The following is a 20501-nucleotide window of genomic DNA, read 5'->3' on the forward strand; positions in this document are numbered from 1 at the left end:
AGCTGACTGCCTTCTTCCCCCCAGACAGTTGAGCTGCATCTCTCTTTCCCTCTCTCAAGCATTTGCTGCTTTGCACTTCCTTTTCTTTCATTGGAGAGTCAGATAAATCGGTTGCTTTGCACTAGTATATGCTCCTTGGAAAGCCGCATAAACTCTCTTCAAACACTGGACTAACTATAAATGATTGCTTCCTCTAACTGGCACTTATGCTCTAGCTGGGTCTTCTAAATCCCACTTTACTGCTTCTGCTTACTAAGTAGGTGACAGAAACTTTCATAACCGCAGAGCAGAGAAGGAGTTGTAGTTCTGTATAAAGAAAACATTTGGAAGTTTTGAAGCTGTTTCCCCTGCTCAGCTGCCATCCATATGTTAATCAATCACCTGATCTTTTGCATTACAGCAAAAGTCTTGATTCAGTTATTAAGGAAGGTTATTTCTGAAAATACTCGGCCACCTCTGTGCATGCCAAACCATCAATGGCACTGTGCAATACAAAGACTGCAGTGATAAATCAGGTTGTGGAATGAATGGCAACAAAACTAGTTGGCTCCAGATCCAAAATGTCATTTATTTGACCATTTCATTTATGGTAGCACTCCCCTCCCCTCCCATTCCCTCCCTCCCCTCCCCTCCCCTCCACTCCCCTGCCCTACGCTCCCCTCCCCTACGCTCCCCTTCCCTACGCTCCGCTGCACTCCCCTCCCCTCCACTCTCCTCCCCTACACTCCCGTACACTCACTCCCCTGTACTCCCCTGCACTCCCCTCTGCTCCCCTCCCCTACACTCTCCTCCCCTACACTCCTCTCCCCTACAATCCCCTACACTGCTCTACAGTCCCCTCCGCTACACTCCCCTACGCTCCCCTACACTCCTCTCCCCTACACTAACCTCCCCTACACTCCCCTACACTCACCTCCCCTACAGTTCACTCCCCTACACTCCCCTACACTTCTCTCCCCTACACTCTCCTCCCCTACACTCCCCTACACACCCCTCCCCTACACTCCCCTCCCCTCCCCTATACTCCCCTACGCTCCCTTACCCTACACTACCCTACATGTCCCTTCAGTACCCTACCCACCCCTCCCCTCCCCTATACTCCCCTATACTCCCCTTCCCTTCCCTTCCTTCCCTTCCCTTCCCTTCCCTTCCCTTCCCTTCCCTTCCCTTCCCTTCCCTTCCCTTCCCTTCCCTTCCCTTCCCTTCCCTTCCCTTCCCTTCCCTTCCCTTCCCTTCCCTTCCCTCCCCTTCCCTCCCCTTCCCTCCCCTTCTCTTCATTCACTCTCCTTCCCTCCCCTTCCCTCCCGTCTTCTCCTCTTCTCTCCTCTCTTCTCCTTCTCTCCTGTCTTCTTCTCCTCTCTTCTCCTTTCTTTCACAAATTTGAATGCAGAACAGGGAGAAGCGTAACTTCAAATTGCTTCAGTTGTTCTCGTAGCTTGTATCATTGGCTGATTCATGGGAATCCATCAGCAGTAATCATAAGCGTTCCAGCTGCTGTGTTACTAGTCAAGCAACAGTCTCAAACTGAGAATCGCTGACTTCTTTCTGTGGCTTGGACAGGTGGTTTTCAATTGCACCCTGCCTTGGACATGTCCTCTTGCTATGTCCCCACCTACATTACAGTTCTGCTTAGAAGCAGAAGCACGGTTTTGAAGTAGTTCCACTGCTTCCATTTTCAATGACTTAGTTTGGCTAGCCAAGTGGTTTCTGTAAATAGAACACAATAAAGAGATTTTGGTTAGAAACAACTAAATGAGTAGTTCCTTTCCACATGGGCAATGAATATTTACCCTTTCCTAATGGAGACTACAGTGTAAGAGAGAATGACAGATCATTCAGAGAGCTTTGAAATAGCCCTTGGGGATGCTTAGTCCAGAGGACCAGAGTAAATCTGCCTAAAGTACACCATGGGATCACTCTCAATTACTTCCTACCAGACGCATGTCCTTACTATGTCTGATATGGCTTCAGCTGGTTTTGGGGCTCTTTTTCACCTAATACCTAAATTAAGTTAAGAGTTCTAAACGAAGATGGAAAGATTGAGAAATATATAAATCACTGATGAAAAGTGCTTTGAGAACTTTGGCCATTAGCCCTGGAAAGCATCAAAGTACTGTCCTATGAAGCAAATGCCTTATTCTCTTGATATCTAAGGAGGTAAATAAATCCAATGTTGGAACATTAAGGATAGGTTAGAAAAGTAAACACTAAAAACAAGTTAAGGAGAAGAACAAGTAAGCAATTGCAATGCCTATGGGGTTATTGCAGGGTAAGGCAAAGAACTATTGTGCAATGAAATCTTGTTATAAAAGAAATATTATGTGATTTTTTACTGTTTCATTTGTTGAGCTATATTTGGAAGGGAGTGAATCTATCAGGATTAGATATCTAATTTAGAAATTAAAATTGGTTTCTCTTTCCTTTTGAGTTCACTCCTTTCTATAGGATTTTATAATAGAATACGTATATATATTTCTTTTTAAAAAAAAGAATAAAAGCAGGTAATTATATTCACAAATATTTTTTAAATACAGTAACAATAGCAAGGATGAGATGAAAAGTATTTATACACCATTATAGTGTCAAGGTATGTCCCATACGTTAGTAACAGTCAGAGGATTCATCTTAGAGAACAAAAGATATCTTTAAATAAGTAAATAAATAATTGAATATATATATGCATATATATATATTTATATATGTATATATATATTATATGTATATATATATATATACATGCAGAAACCTAAGAAACTGCTGTGCAGGTTAGCTTCTTGCTCTGTTTTTCTGAAAGTTACAGTGAATACAGCATCAGTGTGTGTTACAAACATTACCCTCAGTCCACCACAGATACACACGAGAGGTCAGTCTGCAGGTTCCGGAGGCAAAGAAACTGCTCTGGCTTGATGTGAAGAGCCAAGACATAAGCTGCTGTCAGAGAAAAGATGCTGTCAAAGCGTGTCACGTCTATGCTAGAGCATCTCTACCACCATCTATACTGTATCTATATTCAATCTATACTAGAGCATCTCTACTTAGCCAGTCTGGGTGATCTTAGGAGCATTCTGAAGATCCAGAGGAGGGTCTGTTCGTCATTTCTGTTTTTATAGCCAGTGAAAATTCTTATAATTTTACACAGCGTGAATGAAAAACACTAAGTGTACTTCCAATTTTCACAACTTCTAAGCAAGTGGAGATGAGGTCGTGGAATAACCAAATAAACTGTTGATCTAGAAGCAGCCTAAAGATTGTCTTTAACCAGGGCCTTGTATTGTCCTTATGGCTGATCTGCCAGGAATTAAAGAAAGTCTCCCTGGGAACCCAGCCCTGGAGTCACCCAAAACTTGTTCAAACCCATGAGATTTGAAATGAGACGCTTGGACTCAATAAACTGCATGTTTACGGATTTTGTTTGTTTGTTCTGTTGTTTGTTTTTTTCAGGGCTTAATTTGATTAGCTAACAGGTTGGCAGCTGCCTACAGACAAATACCTTATCAGTAGTCTAAACAACGTGATTGCTCTAACTGAGAAAAATGAATTGTATTTGACGGACTTATGAAGTGTTTCCAGCTAAACTTTCTACCACTACAGAAATGCACCTGATCCTTTCACAAAACTTACAGGTGGTAATTGGAAATATTCATCAGCATTCTCTATTTCCTTCCTCATCTCAATTCTCTTTTGGCCCGTGAAGCTTTTAAGATCAGAGATGAAGATCAGCTATAATATGGAGTTTTGGATACTGCAAAGGAAAAGAAGAATCATACTGAAAACTCTTTTCAACCTCACCTGCGATCACCAAAGGAAAGAATACCAGAGGAATACCGCTTTATCATGGTAAGCATAAATTTGAGCACAGGTCTCCTATAACTGTAGCGAGGTTAAACAGGTTCCAAACAAGGTTAAGGAGCACACCCATAATCATTTCCATAAAACTGTGTTTTCAAGCCAGTGGTTTAAAGATTTAGATTTTCTTACAAGTGAAGAAGGAAAAAATAAAAAAAAAATTACCTGGACATACAGCTTTCCTCTAGCTTGCTTTGCTTCATTCAGAATCTGAGTCGGGTCACAATCAGGGAGCAGCATTGCAGAGAAATGCCAGAGCCTCCCCAGACTTGCTGCATCTTCATCAACAAGGGCTTTGATACTGCTGCCTCCTCAGCAACATCAGCAATTTACTAGGAAAGCTGGTGTCCACCAGGTCCCCTTAGGAATGGGAAATCCCTCTTGCCACAACTTCACACTCACCCCAGAAGCCCCCGCGGCGGTGGCGGCCGTTGAGCGGCGGTTGGCGGCCGTTGGCGGCGCCGCTCCCCCGCCGATGCGGCGCGGGCAGAGGGCTGCGGGCTCGTGCTCCTCGGGGGCGGGTCGGCTGCCGCGGCTCCGCCATGGGGCATCCGCCGCGGGGCTGCTGAGGCGGCGGGGGGGCTCCCTGGAGGAGCGGGAGGGCGACGTGCGCTGGGACGGGCTGTGTGGCCACGAAGGAGGCAGCTGTGCCAAAGCGCCACTGTGACATAATTCAGTTCTGTTTCCGAAGTCATTACCGCAGGCCCCTTGCAGTGACAACCGAACACTCTCTGTTGCTAATGCGTATGTCTCAGAAACAATTAGAGAAGTACCACTATCCCCCAACTGACTTGAATTAGATTAGTTCAAAAATTATTCTCTACTACCATACATCTGTGGAAGGCGTGTGATAAATCTTTTCCTTAAGAAAGGATTACAGACAAAAAGAGCTTGATTCTGACACATTCCTCTTACTTTCAGAGCTGTTGACCTTTTATTTCCCTGTAAGAAAAAAGAAGGTGAAATCAACAATTCTCTTCCTCCGAGTTGGGAATATGAAATAAGCACAGTTACCCAGGAAGCCTTAAAAGGAAACTATATACTTCCTTGTTAAACACCTTGTTTCTTCTGAAAAATTTTCCAGTCCTTTGTCCCTCCCACGGGATGCCATCCTTCCCGAACTGATCCTGAGGGGGCTGCCCACAGGCAGCAGCTCTTCAAGAACTGCTCCCACATGGCTCCGTACCACAGGGTCCATCCATCCCCCAGGAGCAAACTGCTCCAGCACGGGTCCCCCCCGGCTGGGCGGCAGCTCCCCCCAGACCCCCTGCTCCTGCGTGGGCTCCTCTCCACGGGCTGCAGCTCCGGCCCGGGCTCTGCTGCTGCGGGGGTCCTCCACAGGCCGCAGCCTCCTCCAGGCCACATCCCCCTGCTCCACCGGGGGCTCGTCCACGGGTTGCAGTGTGGAGATCTGCTCCATGTGGGACCCATGGGCTGCAGAGGGACAGCCTGCTTCACCATGGTCCTCACCCCAAGCTGCAGGGGACTTCTGCTCTGGCGCCCGGAGCACCTCTCCCCGCTTCTTCTTCACTGACCTTGGCGCCTGCAAGGCTGTTTCTCACTCCTCTCTCTCTCCCAGCTGCTGTGAAGCAGTCTTCTTTGTTTTTTTTTTTTTGTTGTTGTTTTTTTTTTTCCCTTTCTTAAATATGCTCTCACAGAGGTGCAAACAACATAGCTTATTGGCTCGGCTCTGGTCAGCAGCGGGGCCCTTATCTAACGTGGGGCAGCTTCTAGATTCTTCTCACAGAAGCCACCCCTATGGCCCCCTGCTACCAAAACCTTGCCACGTAAACCCACCAGAGCAACCCTTTCGGTGAAGAAATTGTTCCTAATAACCAAGCTAAACCTCCCCTGGTGCAACTTAAGGTTTTTTGCTCTTGTCTTATCACTTGGGGCTTGGGAGAAGGGAACGATCCCCACCTCTCTGGAGCCTCCTTTAAGGTTACTGTAGAGCACAATAAAGTCTCCCCTGAACCTCCTTTTCTCCAGGCTAAACAACCCCAGCTCCCTCAGCCGCTCCTCACAAGACTTGTTCTCTAAACCCTTAACAAGCTTCAGAGCCCTTCTCTGGACACGCTCCAGCACCTCGATGTCTTCGATGAACACAGTACTCGGGGTGCGGCCCTCACCAGAGCCGAGCACAGAGGGACAACCACTTCCCTAGTCCTGATGGCCACTCTATTTCTGATACAAGCCAGGATGCTCTTGGCCTTCTCGCTCACACTTCTTGACCACATGTTCCACGATAGCAGTTTTCATTTTTGAGGGTGGAAAAACCGTCATTCAAATAGAATAACAGAAAATCAACACTGCGTTACACCTGAAGTACATTTTAGCAAGTTGAAAAATAAAAAAATCTTAACAGTATACGTAGATCATCTTTTTTATTTTATTTTTTTACATACGGTAACAATAATAATGGTAATGGTAATAATAACCATAGCAATGCAAACTACTGTTCATACTACATTGCTTTTCTTTACGTTATTTCTCAATGTCCGAGAAAATCACAATTGTTGGATTTGGAATGGTTAATGTATTACAGCATTAAGTACTAATTGCCTTCCCACTCAGTAATTTGTGTGACGTAGGAGAAGCTGAAGAAATGAGGTCTTCACAAAGACAGTAAGCTAACTCTGAAACAACAAAACTGATTCCTGCACGTGTGATAAAACTGTTTCCTCAGCTGAGCGTCTCTGAGCTCCATCTTCCCTTGTGGCTCTAAAGACCATTACTGAGGTATAGATTCAGTCTCCCTAAGCTCGCTGTGCATGATAAAACAGAAGAAATCCGTGTGTACTTGACAGAAGCATGAATGATGTATTTTGTTAGAATTTGGAGATTTTTAAGGAAACGGGAGCCTTCCAAAATACGGACTGGTTCAGAAGAAATGAACCTGATCTTGCGAGAGCAGTCAGTTGTGCTGGATCATGAAGAATGCTATCAGAGCAATCCTGGCTTCACTCCAATGTTTTAGTTATTGCTGAGAAGGGCTTGCACAGTGTTAAGGCCTTATCCTTTTCCCTTTTTTTTTTTTTCCTTTTTTTTTTCTTTTTTTTTCACATTGCCCTGCTTTTGATGCAGCCCAGGATACAGGTGGATTTTTGGGTTGCAAGCGCGTATTGCTGGCTCACGTTGAGCTTCTCATCAACCAGTACCCCCATGTCCTTCTCCACAGGGCTGCTTTCAAGGTATTTCTTACCTAGTCTGTGCTGGTGTTTCAGAGAGCCCCTCTGCTCATGCATTAGATTGGGAGGCTGGGCATCTGGTTTGGATTGCTGGGACCCCTAGCTTCAAGAAGAATTAAAATTGAGTGTTGGACATCTAGAACAGTAAACAGGCACTTTCTCCTGCTTCTGTGCTAGGCAATGGGCATAGCTGAAATACATCTGAAACAAAACTCTTACCAGCTAGTACCGTTCCAGACAGACCCTTGAGGATACCTGGGTCAACCACTGTGCTGCAAATTGTACAGACCTCAGATTAGTATTCTTTTTAAAAGCAGTTAAACTTAATAAGCAATGACTTTTATTAGAACACTAAAGAAGGTCTATTCATCAAAGGCTGCATCTTTTTTAGATGTGGGGATGGAGCAATAATGTAGTTTTGCAACAAATGAATATTACAACAATGAGTATTTGTTATTGGTGCTCTGTGAGTGAATGACTGAAGTGGCCCTGTGGCTGCTGCACCTTCTATGAGGATGGTAGCAAGGAAGACCTATGCTTCTGCCGGAGCTCTTTCTAGATTGTGAATTTATCCAAACTGTGTTCTGTTCCCTCGGAGGTATAGTAACAAGTAATATAGTCCAATTGGAGAAGATCAGTAGATCAAAGCAGCTAAGGCTAAAGGCCTTACATATTCATCACGTGGTTCCAGCATAGAGGAGCTTTGGACTAGATTCAATTGGAGCCATTGGACAAAAATGCCTGCAAAATTTCATTCAAACCTATCCGTGATTAGTTTGGGTTTTTATATATCCCCTTTAGGGGTTGCAATACATTGATCTCGCACCTGAAACAGATCTTTAATTTCTGTTTCTTTAGAGAGAACATTCATTCAAGTACCACTAATCCTCTCTGAAACTACAACTGGATGGAGTAAATGTGATTACTGGAGTTTTATTGCAAAACTACATTATTGCTCCATCCCAGCATCTAATAGAGATGCAGCCTTTAGCGTTCTAAGAGCTGCAGCCAAATAAACTGGGTTTCTCCTAGAGCAGTCAAGCTGGATTCTGCCATTTGTCAGCAGAATTTTACATAAACTTTTACTGAGTACAGTCTACGTGGATAGAATATAACTTCCTCCATCCAGCCAAATGAATAAGTATTTTATTTTAAAAGACTAAGCATCTTTCTTTTTCTTTTTTTTTTTTTTTTTTTTGGAGTGGGGTCTGTTTTCTAGACTTTACAAAATAGATCACGGCAACGTTCTATTGAAAAATATGAAAACAGTTATCTTAAGCAACAAAAAATGTATACCAGCTAAGTGTACTAACCAGTGAAAAGCTTTTTACCAGTTGAACTTGAACCAAAAGAGACAGGAGAATTCCGCAGAAAACAAATAAAGACAAGGAATCAGAGTGTCTCGGTCGATCTGATGTGATGGAAAGCCAGCAAGATTTAGAGTGAGCGTTTTTTCATCTGCTGTAACAAAAATAATAAAAAAATCTGTTTAATATGCAACAAATTCAATTTAGATGATCAAGCTGAGGATTGGTCTGCATGGAAATGATACAGAATCTGTGGTAGATATTTTAAAGAAAAAGTTACAGAAGTCTGGGTTGTTGTGATATCATTGACACTGTCTGAAGAAAGTTATTGACCGGGAAGTTTCTTAAGTTTTTCACAGGTGTCTTAATTCAAGGATTGCATTGCTTTGCCAGAGAAATGAACTTTAGGAAGAAAAGAAAAACCGAGGGCAGTGAGAGCAGGAAGGCTTATACCATGTGGAAAAACCGAATATCCCGGGATAAATGCTTCGTTTTACAGACGAAAGGAGGTTTCCATGCAGGGAAATTGTTTGCCTGAATTTTCTGTAAGAGTTTCCCAGTGACTAAGGAAATTAATGGGAAAGGACTCACTTGAGAATGCACTTTGTTCTTACAGGTCCCATTTCAATACATACTATGATGCGTCCAGAGGTAAAGCTGTTTCATCCTCATTTGGTTTACTTTCCTGTGAGTCTGATCAATGGAGACACAGGACAGCCATGCACAGTAGTCCTGTCAGGTAAGAAAGCGCTCTCCTTCCACCAGGGATGTTAGAGTGAGCTCCGTAGTGAGACAGGGAACAAGATAAAGGCTGGTGATTCCTAGGTCTGAGCTAGCACAATTGTAGGTTAACGACCCAAAGATAAGGGAGTAAAAGACTGTATGCATAGATAATGGAACGAGCTAGAACTGGCTTGACCGATGACGTCTGTCAAAGACGGGAAAGGCCAGAAGATTAGCAGCGAGGAAGACTTCTGCCCTTCGACAGACGACCACCAGAGTGCGCCGGACGACCACCCAAGGACTCGAGTACCCATACGAAGAGAGACGGGACCCTACCTGACTGATTCTTCGGAGACCTGATGACTATGCAAGAGACTTACGGCGGAAGTGAAATGAAGATGGATTTGTCCCACTAACAGAAGCACACTGGCAGCAACCGTTGGTGCGCAAGTTAGGTGGAGCTCTCCCCCTTGCGGCCGGCGTGCGTGCGCAGCGCCGAATAAACGTACCTGCTTTATAACTGTTTATTTATTTATTTTCCTCGGAGGAGCCTCCGCTCCCCGCCGCTCCCCGCGGGAGCAGCCAACGAGCTCCCGAAGCCGCGGACAAGCGGGATGTTTAACAAAGGGGGCCGGGAAGCCGTAGGGGACGCCCGCGCTTGGGCGGGGCCGCTGGTGAACCGCGCAGAGACGTCTGGCGCACGGCGGAGTCCCCGTCCGGGAGGAGGGTAGCGTACAGGCTGACCGGCAGAGCGGCCGGGGGCATTTGCTGACCGATAGGGCGGCCGCCAGCGATCTGGGGAGCAGGTGGAGCAAATCCGAGGTCACCGCTGCATCCCCGTGCTGGGAGCCAGGACGGACCTGCTAGTGACAGTGTAAGAAGCAGGAGAAGGTACGGTAAGCGGGCCCCTCACAGTTGTGACAGGGTTACCTGGGTCATATCTGCAGCTGCTGGAGGGCAGGAGTGGTAATAATTGTACGGCTTATTTGTAAATGTCCGGGTATTTTGTGTTGAAAGTAGTTGTGTAAGGGTGCGTGTGTTAGAGACACGGTGTTGTTGTGAAGTGGGTGGGAGTCGTGACTTGCGGTTATGTTCTTTTTTAACGGCCAGCGGACAGGAAGTGGCCTTAGATTGGGAGCAACCTATCCCCAATACCTTTTTAAAGCCTCCTGTTGACGGACAGGTAGGAGTGATGCCTTGTTTTGTGTGGGGGCTTACTGACGGAGGACATGAGAAAAATTGGCGCTCAGCTTGGGTCTTGTTGAAATGTAAATCTTGTGAGAAAAGGTGGTATTGTTTGTGTAGCAGAGGGAAGGCTGAGTGTCCCAAGTGTTTCCCCAAAGTTCCTCAGATTTAGGATTGCGACAGGGCCCATCAAGAATGTGAAATAGTGAAGTTTGTACGTGGAAAGAAAAGTTTAATCCCAAAGAACTGGGGGGTTTGGGAAGAAGATTGGGAGAAGACGGTCAAAACCTGCAATAAAAGGTTTGCGTGGAAATTGAAACGAGGGACAGTAACTAATAAGGAATAGAAATGATAAATGAAGGGGGCTAGGAAATGAAGGAGATGGGCAATAGCCAGAACAAAGACGTTTTAAAGAAAAGCCCCCTTGGGTGCATACTGGCACATTGGAAGGATATTGTCGGAAGTGGGGGCGCAGAAAGCAAGAGGACTCTCCTCAAGTATTGCAGTCAAGGGTGGCCACTATACAAGCTTGAGGATGGAGCTAAATGGCCACTTTATGGATCAATTGCCTATAACGCTATCTTGCAATGAGTGCTGTTTTTGAGGAGAGAAGGAGAATGGGATGAAATGTTGTATACTGATACGTTGTTTCAGCATCCTGGAGGGAAGAAGGTATGGAATTGAGTTGGCCCCTGACTGAGCCTTTGGTGAAAGTACAGGCTGGAGAAAGATAAAAAGAAGCCTTGGAAGGGTTATTGAAGGTGCTAAAGGTGTGGCATGTAGTATTTGACAGAGCTGTTTGCAGTTGAATGAGCAGGGAAAGAGGATACCAAAATGGCGGGTGTGAGCCCTGTGGGGCCTCTGGTAAATCCCCAAATCTGGGTAAATTGGGAATGGAGAATCTGTTCCACCAAGGTCCAAAAGAAACCCCTATGGAATTTTTGGACCAGCTTTGAAATGCAATGAAGAAAAAAAAAAAAAACAATTTGGACCTGGCTTCGGAAGACAAACCGAGGCAATTGGCTAGCCTCTTTCTAGGACAGTCGGCCCCTGATATCAGAAAGAAATTGTCTTAGGTTGCAGGATAAACTTGCAACAGTTGGAGCAGGAATGCTGGGGACCTGGGGCATGTAGCCTAGCAGATCCAGTGGTTGAAAGAAAGCTAGGGAATGAAGAGAGAGGCATGGATTTTAGGTTGGATATGGGAGCTGCTTTCTCCGTGTTAATCCAAAACTTGATTGTGGACAAGCGCTAGGTCTGTAAATGTAGTAGGAGCAACTGGCCAAAAGGCAAAGGCGTTTTTTTGCAATGCTCGAAATTGAAATTGGGGAAAAATGATGGGACTCCATCAATTTTTATACTTACCCAATTTGCTAAGGCCTTTCTTAGGAAGGGGCTTGCTGGAAAAATTGGATGCAAAACTTTCTTTTGAACAAGGGCAAATGGAAATCAAAGTAACATCTTAAGCTCTGAAGTCTATCTATCCCTGGCGAGTCCAGAGAAAGCTCCAGATAGGACTCCCTGAATGGGTGTAATTACGAACCAAGTGTGTGTGGGAGTTTGGGCTACAGGAATACCTTGGGGAGCAAAGAATGTCGTGCGTGTAAAAAAAAACCTGATTTAAAGGAAAATGCTCCCAAGGTATGCTAAAAGCGATACCCACTAAAGGTGAAAGACAGAAGGGGAATGGAAGGAATAATCAATAACTTTCTTAAATATGGACTATTAGTAGAATGTGAGTCAGAATATAATACTCCATATAGGCCCGGTTAGAAAGGCAGATGGAACCTATCGTATAGTTCAGGATTTAAGGGCCAACAAAAGGATAACAAAAGATTTATACCCTGTAGTAGCCAACCCCTACAACCTTTTGACAAAATTAGAAAAGAGTCAAGTTTGGTCCACGGTACTAGATTTAAAGGATGCCTTTTTGTGCCTGCCCGTGGCACCTGAAAGCCAGAAACTCTTTGCCTTTGGATGAGAAAATCCTACTAGAGGACGAAAAACTCAGCTTACTTGCACTGTGTTACCACAGGGGTTCAAGAATAGCCCCACCATGTTGAGAAACCAACTAGCCTGTAATCTTGAGGCTTGGAAAACCCCTTCAGGGAAAGGGGACACTTGCAATATGTAAATGGCATGTTGATAGCTCCTCAAGAAGAAAAGGAATGTGCAGAATGGACTAGTCGTTTACTAAATTTTTTGGGGCGTTAATACTGTGAACCCAGCCTCTTTCCTGAGTAACAGAGTTTATTGCATCGAGACCATGGACACGGTATACTCCAGCCGACCAGCCCTAGAAGATGCAAAGGATTGGTATATAGATGGCAGCACCTTTGTCCGCCAAGGACTTCACCTCCCAGGATATGCGGTAACAGCCATCAGCCCAAAAGGCTGAAATCATCGCCTTGGTAAGAGCTCCTGAGCTGGCAAAAGGGAAAAGAATTAACATTTGGACAGATTTGAAATATGCCTTTGGTGTGGTGCATGCACGTGGGGCAATTTGGAAGGAGAGAGGGCTCTTATCATCCTCAGTTAAACATGCAGAAGAGCTAAAGTTGCCATTTTGCACTGTAAAGGACGTCAAACAGGGGATGCTGATATTGAAAGAGGAAATAGATTGGCTGATGCAGAAGCCAAAGGGGCAGCAGAACAGGCATGTGAGAGTCAAATTTTGGCACTAGTAGCAGGAACAGAAAGCCAGGCATCAACAAAAGTCTTAGAAAATGAAGCAGAATATTCTAAGATCGATAAGCAATTAATTGAAGGTGTAAACGGAAAGTGTTACCTACAGGTTTAACACGAATAACTGATGAGAGAATTGTGATACCGTATGATATTGAATGGTAATTGGAGGACATAAGAAAGCATGCTGGGGAGCTGAACTATTAAAAGTAAACCACAGACAGGAGTCAAATCCCAGACAGGAACAATAGGGAAGGGAAGTGTTCCTGGGAAACAGTGGCAAATCGATTTTTTCGAACTCCCAGGAAAAGCGGGGTTTAGGTGCCTATTGGTACTACCAGACACTTTTTCCAGATGGCCAGGAGCATTCCCGTGTAGAACTAACAAAGCCAGAGAAGTGTCCAAAGTATTGTTGAATGCAATTATACCGAGCTTTGGTGTACCCTCAGTAATGTCATCTGACCGGGGACCACACTTGACTGCAGAACTGACCCAACAAGTCAGCAGAGTGCTGGGGATCGATTGGCAACAACACACTCCGTATAGGCCACAGGCAAGTGGCCAAGTGAAAAACCATGAACCATTTGATAAAACAACAGATGTGTAAAATCTGTCACGAAACCTATATGTATTGGTAAAACTAAGCCCCTTTTGAGATATCGGATGGCAGGCCTTACCGAATGCCGTACAAAGGAGAAGCTCTAACGCAAGCAGGAAACCAATATTTGCAACAACATATTATAGGTTTGGGCAAGCAACTAGAACAAATCAATAAGAACGTTTTAGGCACTAGACCTTTGATTTGCCTCCCAGGGGGAAGTATGCACTTGAATAAATATTAGTTGCTGTGTGTATGTAAATGAGGCAGGACGAATTGAGAATGATCTCTCTCTGTATATATGTATATATGTATTTGAAAAGACCTATATACGTATATTGAGATCTACCTACATAAGGTAGTTCAAGATGACACCTCATGGGGTTTTTGAGAATTATGCAACAAAACGACCTCTTGGTTAACGACCACCCAAGGACTCGAGTACCCATACGAATAGAGACGGGACCCTACCTGACTGATTCTTCGGAGACCTGATGACTATGCAAGAGACTTATGGGGGAAGTGAAATGAAGATGGATTTGTCCCACTAACAGAAGCACACTGGCAGCAACCGTTGGTGTGCCAGTTAGGTGGAGCTCTCCCCCTCGCGGCCAGCGTGCGTGCGCAGCGCCGAATAAACATACCTGCTTTATAACCATTCCGAAGTTATAGATAGAGTCTGACTTCCACAAGTCAGTAGCTGACCAACACTGTAGAGCTCAGAACAGACTTCAAGTGACTGATCAGCTACTTTGATTAGCTAATATGACTGATTAGCTATAACGACCAGGACTAAAAGTTTGGTATTTCTGGAGAATATCATGTAGATGAAGGAGCGTTCAAATGATGATGTGCTAGTTTTGAAGCCTACAAGTATATTCTACCAACCTTTTTAAAAATAAATTCCATGCTAGGCCAATTGTAATGAATTTTTTCTCTTATTTCTACAAAGCTGTCTCAGTGTGGAAACTTGAGACAGTTCAGTGTTGGGTAGTCATCTATCCTAAAATGCTGAGAACCGGTTAATATAAAAGAATGCACGTCTGACAATCCTACAACCAGATGGGAGGCTGTTTTATCTGGGTCTGTGGGTTTTGTGTCTGTATGCCGTTGAGGAGATTGTTAGAATTCTGATGACAGAATACAGAACCTACAGAAAGTGCAGAATGCAAATGCTGGAGAGCACGGCTCAAAGTTTTACGCTTCCTGGGACTGCCTAGCGTATTAACAGGCCTAGGGAAAAAAATGACTGTGGTTCCAAATTAATAGCACATTGACAAGCGTGATTTAAACCTATCCCCATCTCAATCGGTCAGCCCTACTGAAATCTTCAAATACTTAAGAGGTAACCCGTAGCCAATGGTGTCAGAAAGTGCTGTGAGATTTGAGAAATTGATCTGCGTTTCTCTCAGGTAACAGTTTTGTCCTTGTGTGAGAAGCAAGTGAGGGATTTTGCTGCCCTTGTGTCTTTTATTTAACCTCCATTAGCACCACATGTAGTAAAATGCTACTGTCTTAAATAAATGTTACGGTTTTGAGAAACAAATTAGATGGCAAATAATCTGTTAAGAGCTGACTGCCTTCTTCCCCCCAGACAGTTGAGCTGCATCTCTCTTTCCCTCTCTCAAGCATTTGCTGCTTTGCACTTCCTTTTCTTTCATTGGAGAGTCAGATAAATCGGTTGCTTTGCACTAGTATATGCTCCTTGGAAAGCCGCATAAACTCTCTTCAAACACTGGACTAACTATAAATGATTGCTTCCTCTAACTGGCACTTATGCTCTAGCTGGGTCTTCTAAATCCCACTTTACTGCTTCTGCTTACTAAGTAGGTGACAGAAACTTTCATAACCGCAGAGCAGAGAAGGAGTTGTAGTTCTGTATAAAGAAAACATTTGGAAGTTTTGAAGCTGTTTCCCCTGCTCAGCTGCCATCCATATGTTAATCAATCACCTGATCTTTTGCATTACAGCAAAAGTCTTGATTCAGTTATTAAGGAAGGTTATTTCTGAAAATACTCGGCCACCTCTGTGCATGCCAAACCATCAATGGCACTGTGCAATACAAAGACTGCAGTGATAAATCAGGTTGTGGAATGAATGGCAACAAAACTAGTTGGCTCCAGATCCAAAATGTCATTTATTTGACCATTTCATTTATGGTAGCACTCCCCTCCCCTCCCATTCCCTCCCTCCACTCCCCTGCCCTACGCTCCCCTCCCCTACGCTCCCCTTCCCTACGCTCCGCTGCACTCCCCTCCCCTCCACTCTCCTCCCCTACACTCCCGTACACTCACTCCCCTGTACTCCCCTGCACTCCCCTCTGCTCCCCTCCCCTACACTCTCCTCCCCTACACTCCTCTCCCCTACAATCCCCTACACTGCTCTACAGTCCCCTCCGCTACACTCCCCTACGCTCCCCTACACTCCTCTCCCCTACACTAACCTCCCCTACACTCCCCTACACTGCTCTACAGTCCCCTCCGCTACACTCCCCTACGCTCCCCTACACTCCTCTCCCCTACACTCCTCTCCCCTACACTCCCCTACACTCACCTCCCCTACAGTTCACTCCCCTACACTCCCCTACACTTCTCTCCCCTACACTCTCCTCCCCTACACTCCCCTACACACCCCTCCCCTACACTCCCCTCCCCTCCCCTATACTCCCCTACGCTCCCTTACCCTACACTACCCTACATGTCCCTTCAGTACCCTACCCACCCCTCCCCTCCCCTATACTCCCCTATACTCCCCTATACTCCCCTATACTCCCCTTCCCTTCCCTTCCCTTCCCTTCCCTTCCCTTCCCTTCCCTTCCCTTCCCTTCCCTTCCCTTCCCTTCCCTTCCCTTCCCTTCCCTTCCCTTCCCTTCCCTTCCCTTCCCTTCCCTTCCCTTCCCTTCCCTTCCCTTCCCTTCCCTTCCCTTCCCTTCCCTTCCCTTCCCTTCCCTCCCCTTCCCTCCCCTTCTCTTCATTCACTCTCCTTCCCTCCCCTTCCCTCCCTGTCTTCTCCTCTTCTCTCCTCTCTTCTCCTTCTCTCCTGTCTTCTTCTCCTCTCTTCTCCTTTCTTTCACAAATTTCAATGCAGAACAGGGAGAAGCGTAACTTCAAATTGCTTCAGTTGTTCTCGTAGCTTGTATCATTGGCTGATTCATGGGAATCCATCAGCAGTAATCATAAGCGTTCCAGCTGCTGTGTTACTAGTCAAGCAACAGTCTCAAACTGAGAATCGCTGACTTCTTTCTGTGGCTTGGACAGGTGGTTTTCAATTGCACCCTGCCTTGGACATGTCCTCTTGCTATGTCCCCACCTACATTACAGTTCTGCTTAGAAGCAGAAGCACGGTTTTGAAGTAGTTCCACTGCTTCCATTTTCAATGACTTAGTTTGGCTAGCCAAGTGGTTTCTGTAAATAGAACACAATAAAGAGATTTTGGTTAGAAACAACTAAATGAGTAGTTCCTTTCCACATGGGCAATGAATATTTACCCTTTCCTAATGGAGACTACAGTGTAAGAGAGAATGACAGATCATTCAGAGAGCTTTGAAATAGCCCTTGGGGATGCTTAGTCCAGAGGACCAGAGTAAATCTGCCTAAAGTACACCATGGGATCACTCTCAATTACTTCCTACCAGACGCATGTCCTTACTATGTCTGATATGGCTTCAGCTGGTTTTGGGGCTCTTTTTCACCTAATACCTAAATTAAGTTAAGAGTTCTAAACGAAGATGGAAAGATTGAGAAATATATAAATCACTGATGAAAAGTGCTTTGAGAACTTTGGCCATTAGCCCTGGAAAGCATCAAAGTACTGTCCTATGAAGCAAATGCCATTATTCTCTTTATATCTAAGGAGGTAAATAAATCCAATGTTGGAACATTAAGGATAGGTTAGAAAAGTAAACACTAAAAACAAGTTAAGGAGAAGAACAAGTAAGCAATTGCAATGCCTATGGGGTTATTGCAGGGTAAGGCAAAGAACTATTGTGCAATGAAATCTTGTTATAAAAGAAATATTATGTGATTTTTTACTGTTTCATTTGTTGAGCTATATTTGGAAGGGAGTGAATCTATCAGGATTAGATATCTAATTTAGAAATTAAAATTGGTTTCTCTTTCCTTTTGAGTTCACTCCTTTCTATAGGATTTTATAATAGAATACGTATATATATTTTTTTTTAAAAAAAAGAATAAAAGCAGGTAATTATATTCACAAATATTTTTTAAATACAGTAACAATAGCAAGGATGAGATGAAAAGTATTTATACACCATTATAGTGTCAAGGTATGTCCCATACGTTAGTAACAGTCAGAGGATTCATCTTAGAGAACAAAAGATATCTTTAAATAAGTAAATAAATAATTGAATATATATATGCATATATATATTTATATATGTATATATATATTATATGTATATATATATATATATACATGCAGAAACCTAAGAAACTGCTGTGCAGGTTAGCTTCTTGCTCTGTTTTTCTGAAAGTTACAGTGAATACAGCATCAGTGTGTGTTACAAACATTACCCTCAGTCCACCACAGATACACACGAGAGGTCAGTCTGCAGGTTCCGGAGGCAAAGAAACTGCTCTGGCTTGATGTGAAGAGCCAAGACATAAGCTGCTGTCAGAGAAAAGATGCTGTCAAAGCGTGTCACGTCTATGCTAGAGCATCTCTACCACCATCTATACTGTATCTATATTCAATCTATACTAGAGCATCTCTACTTAGCCAGTCTGGGTGATCTTAGGAGCATTCTGAAGATCCAGAGGAGGGTCTGTTCGTCATTTCTGTTTTTATAGCCAGTGAAAATTCTTATAATTTTACACAGCGTGAATGAAAAACACTAAGTGTACTTCCAATTTTCACAACTTCTAAGCAAGTGGAGATGAGGTCGTGGAATAACCAAATAAACTGTTGATCTAGAAGCAGCCTAAAGATTGTCTTTAACCAGGGCCTTGTATTGTCCTTATGGCTGATCTGCCAGGAATTAAAGAAAGTCTCCCTGGGAACCCAGCCCTGGAGTCACCCAAAACTTGTTTAAACCCATGAGATTTGAAATGAGACGCTTGGACTCAATAAACTGCATGTTTACGGATTTTGTTTGTTTGTTCTGTTGTTTGTTTTTTTCAGGGCTTAATTTGATTAGCTAACAGGTTGGCAGCTGCCTACAGACAAATACCTTATCAGTAGTCTAAACAACGTGATTGCTCTAACTGAGAAAAATGAATTGTATTTGACGGACTTATGAAGTGTTTCCAGCTAAACTTTCTACCACTACAGAAATGCACCTGATCCTTTCACAAAACTTACAGGTGGTAATTGGAAATATTCATCAGCATTCTCTATTTCCTTCCTCATCTCAATTCTCTTTTGGCCCGTGAAGCTTTTAAGATCAGAGATGAAGATCAGCTATAATATGGAGTTTTGGATACTGCAAAGGAAAAGAAGAATCATACTGAAAACTCTTTTCAACCTCACCTGCGATCACCAAAGGAAAGAATACCAGAGGAATACCGCTTTATCATGGTAAGCATAAATTTGAGCACAGGTCTCCTATAACTGTAGCGAGGTTAAACAGGTTCCAAACAAGGTTAAGGAGCACACCCATAATCATTTCCATAAAACTGTGTTTTCAAGCCAGTGGTTTAAAGATTTAGATTTTCTTACAAGTGAAGAAGGAAAAAATAAAAAAAAAATTACCTGGACATACAGCTTTCCTCTAGCTTGCTTTGCTTCATTCAGAATCTGAGTCGGGTCACAATCAGGGAGCAGCATTGCAGAGAAATGCCAGAGCCTCCCCAGACTTGCTGCATCTTCATCAACAAGGGCTTTGATACTGCTGCCTCCTCAGCAACATCAGCAATTTACTAGGAAAGCTGGTGTCCACCAGGTCCCCTTAGGAATGGGAAATCCCTCTTGCCACAACTTCACACTCACCCCAGAAGCCCCCGCGGCGGTGGCGGCCGTTGAGCGGCGGTTGGCGGCCGTTGGCGGCGCCGCTCCCCCGCCGATGCGGCGCGGGCAGAGGGCTCCGGGCTCGTGCTCCTCGGGGGCGGGTCGGCTGCCGCGGCTCCGCCATGGGGCATCCGCCGCGGGGCTGCTGAGGCGGCGGGGGGGCTCCCTGGAGGAGCGGGAGGGCGACGTGCGCTGGGACGGGCTGTGTGGCCACGAAGGAGGCAGCTGTGCCAAAGCGCCACTGTGACATAATTCAGTTCTGTTTCGGAAGTCATTACCGCAGGCCCCTTGCAGTGACAACCGAACACTCTCTGTTGCTAATGCGTATGTCTCAGAAACAATTAGAGAAGTACCACTATCCCCCAACTGACTTGAATTAGATTAGTTCAAAAATTATTCTCTACTACCATACATCTGTGGAAGGCGTGTGATAAATCTTTTCCTTAAGAAAGGATTACAGACAAAAAGAGCTTGATTCTGACACATTCCTCTTACTTTCAGAGCTGTTGACCTTTTATTTCCCTGTAAGAAAAAAGAAGGTGAAATCAACAATTCTCTTCCTCCGAGTTGGGAATATGAAATAAGCACAGTTACCCAGGAAGCCTTAAAAGGAAACTATATACTTCCTTGTTAAACACCTTGTTTCTTCTGAAAAATTTTCCAGTCCTTTGTCCCTCCCACGGGATGCCATCCTTCCCGAACTGATCCTGAGGGGGCTGCCCACAGGCAGCAGCTCTTCAAGAACTGCTCCCACATGGCTCCGTACCACAGGGTCCATCCATCCCCCAGGAGCAAACTGCTCCAGCACGGGTCCCCCCCGGCTGGGCGGCAGCTCCCCCCAGATCCCCCTGCTCCTGCGTGGGCTCCTCTCCACGGGCTGCAGCTCCGGCCCGGGCTCTGCTGCTGCGGGGGTCCTCCACAGGCCGCAGCCTCCTCCAGGCCACATCCCCCTGCTCCACCGGGGGCTCGTCCACGGGTTGCAGTGTGGAGATCTGCTCCATGTGG

General features: G+C 44.9%; 1 long non-coding RNA gene across 8 annotated transcripts in view; it reads right to left on the bottom strand.

The window, feature by feature from the left end:
* The window catches only part of LOC118259484 (uncharacterized), a 48297-nt gene that overhangs the window by 23474 nt on the left and 4322 nt on the right, over window positions 1–20501 (bottom strand). For 2 of the 8 annotated variants that reach the window (XR_007709258.1, XR_007709256.1), the window contains exons 1-2: window positions 8977–9595; window positions 8348–8495 (exon numbers count right to left, since the gene is read on the bottom strand). The exons of 2 other annotated variants lie outside the window; for them this stretch is intronic. This is a non-coding gene — a long non-coding RNA (uncharacterized LOC118259484). Of the gene's footprint in view, window positions 1–6904; window positions 7307–8347; window positions 8496–8976; window positions 9596–20501 lie in introns of those variants that run through there. 4 more of the 8 variants (XR_004782038.2, XR_007709253.1, XR_007709254.1 and 1 more) reach the window with 4 other exon arrangements.

The sequence above is a fragment of the Cygnus atratus genome, chromosome Z (genome assembly GCF_013377495.2).
Source record: "Cygnus atratus isolate AKBS03 ecotype Queensland, Australia chromosome Z, CAtr_DNAZoo_HiC_assembly, whole genome shotgun sequence".
Classification (NCBI taxonomy): Eukaryota; Metazoa; Chordata; class Aves; order Anseriformes; family Anatidae; genus Cygnus; species Cygnus atratus.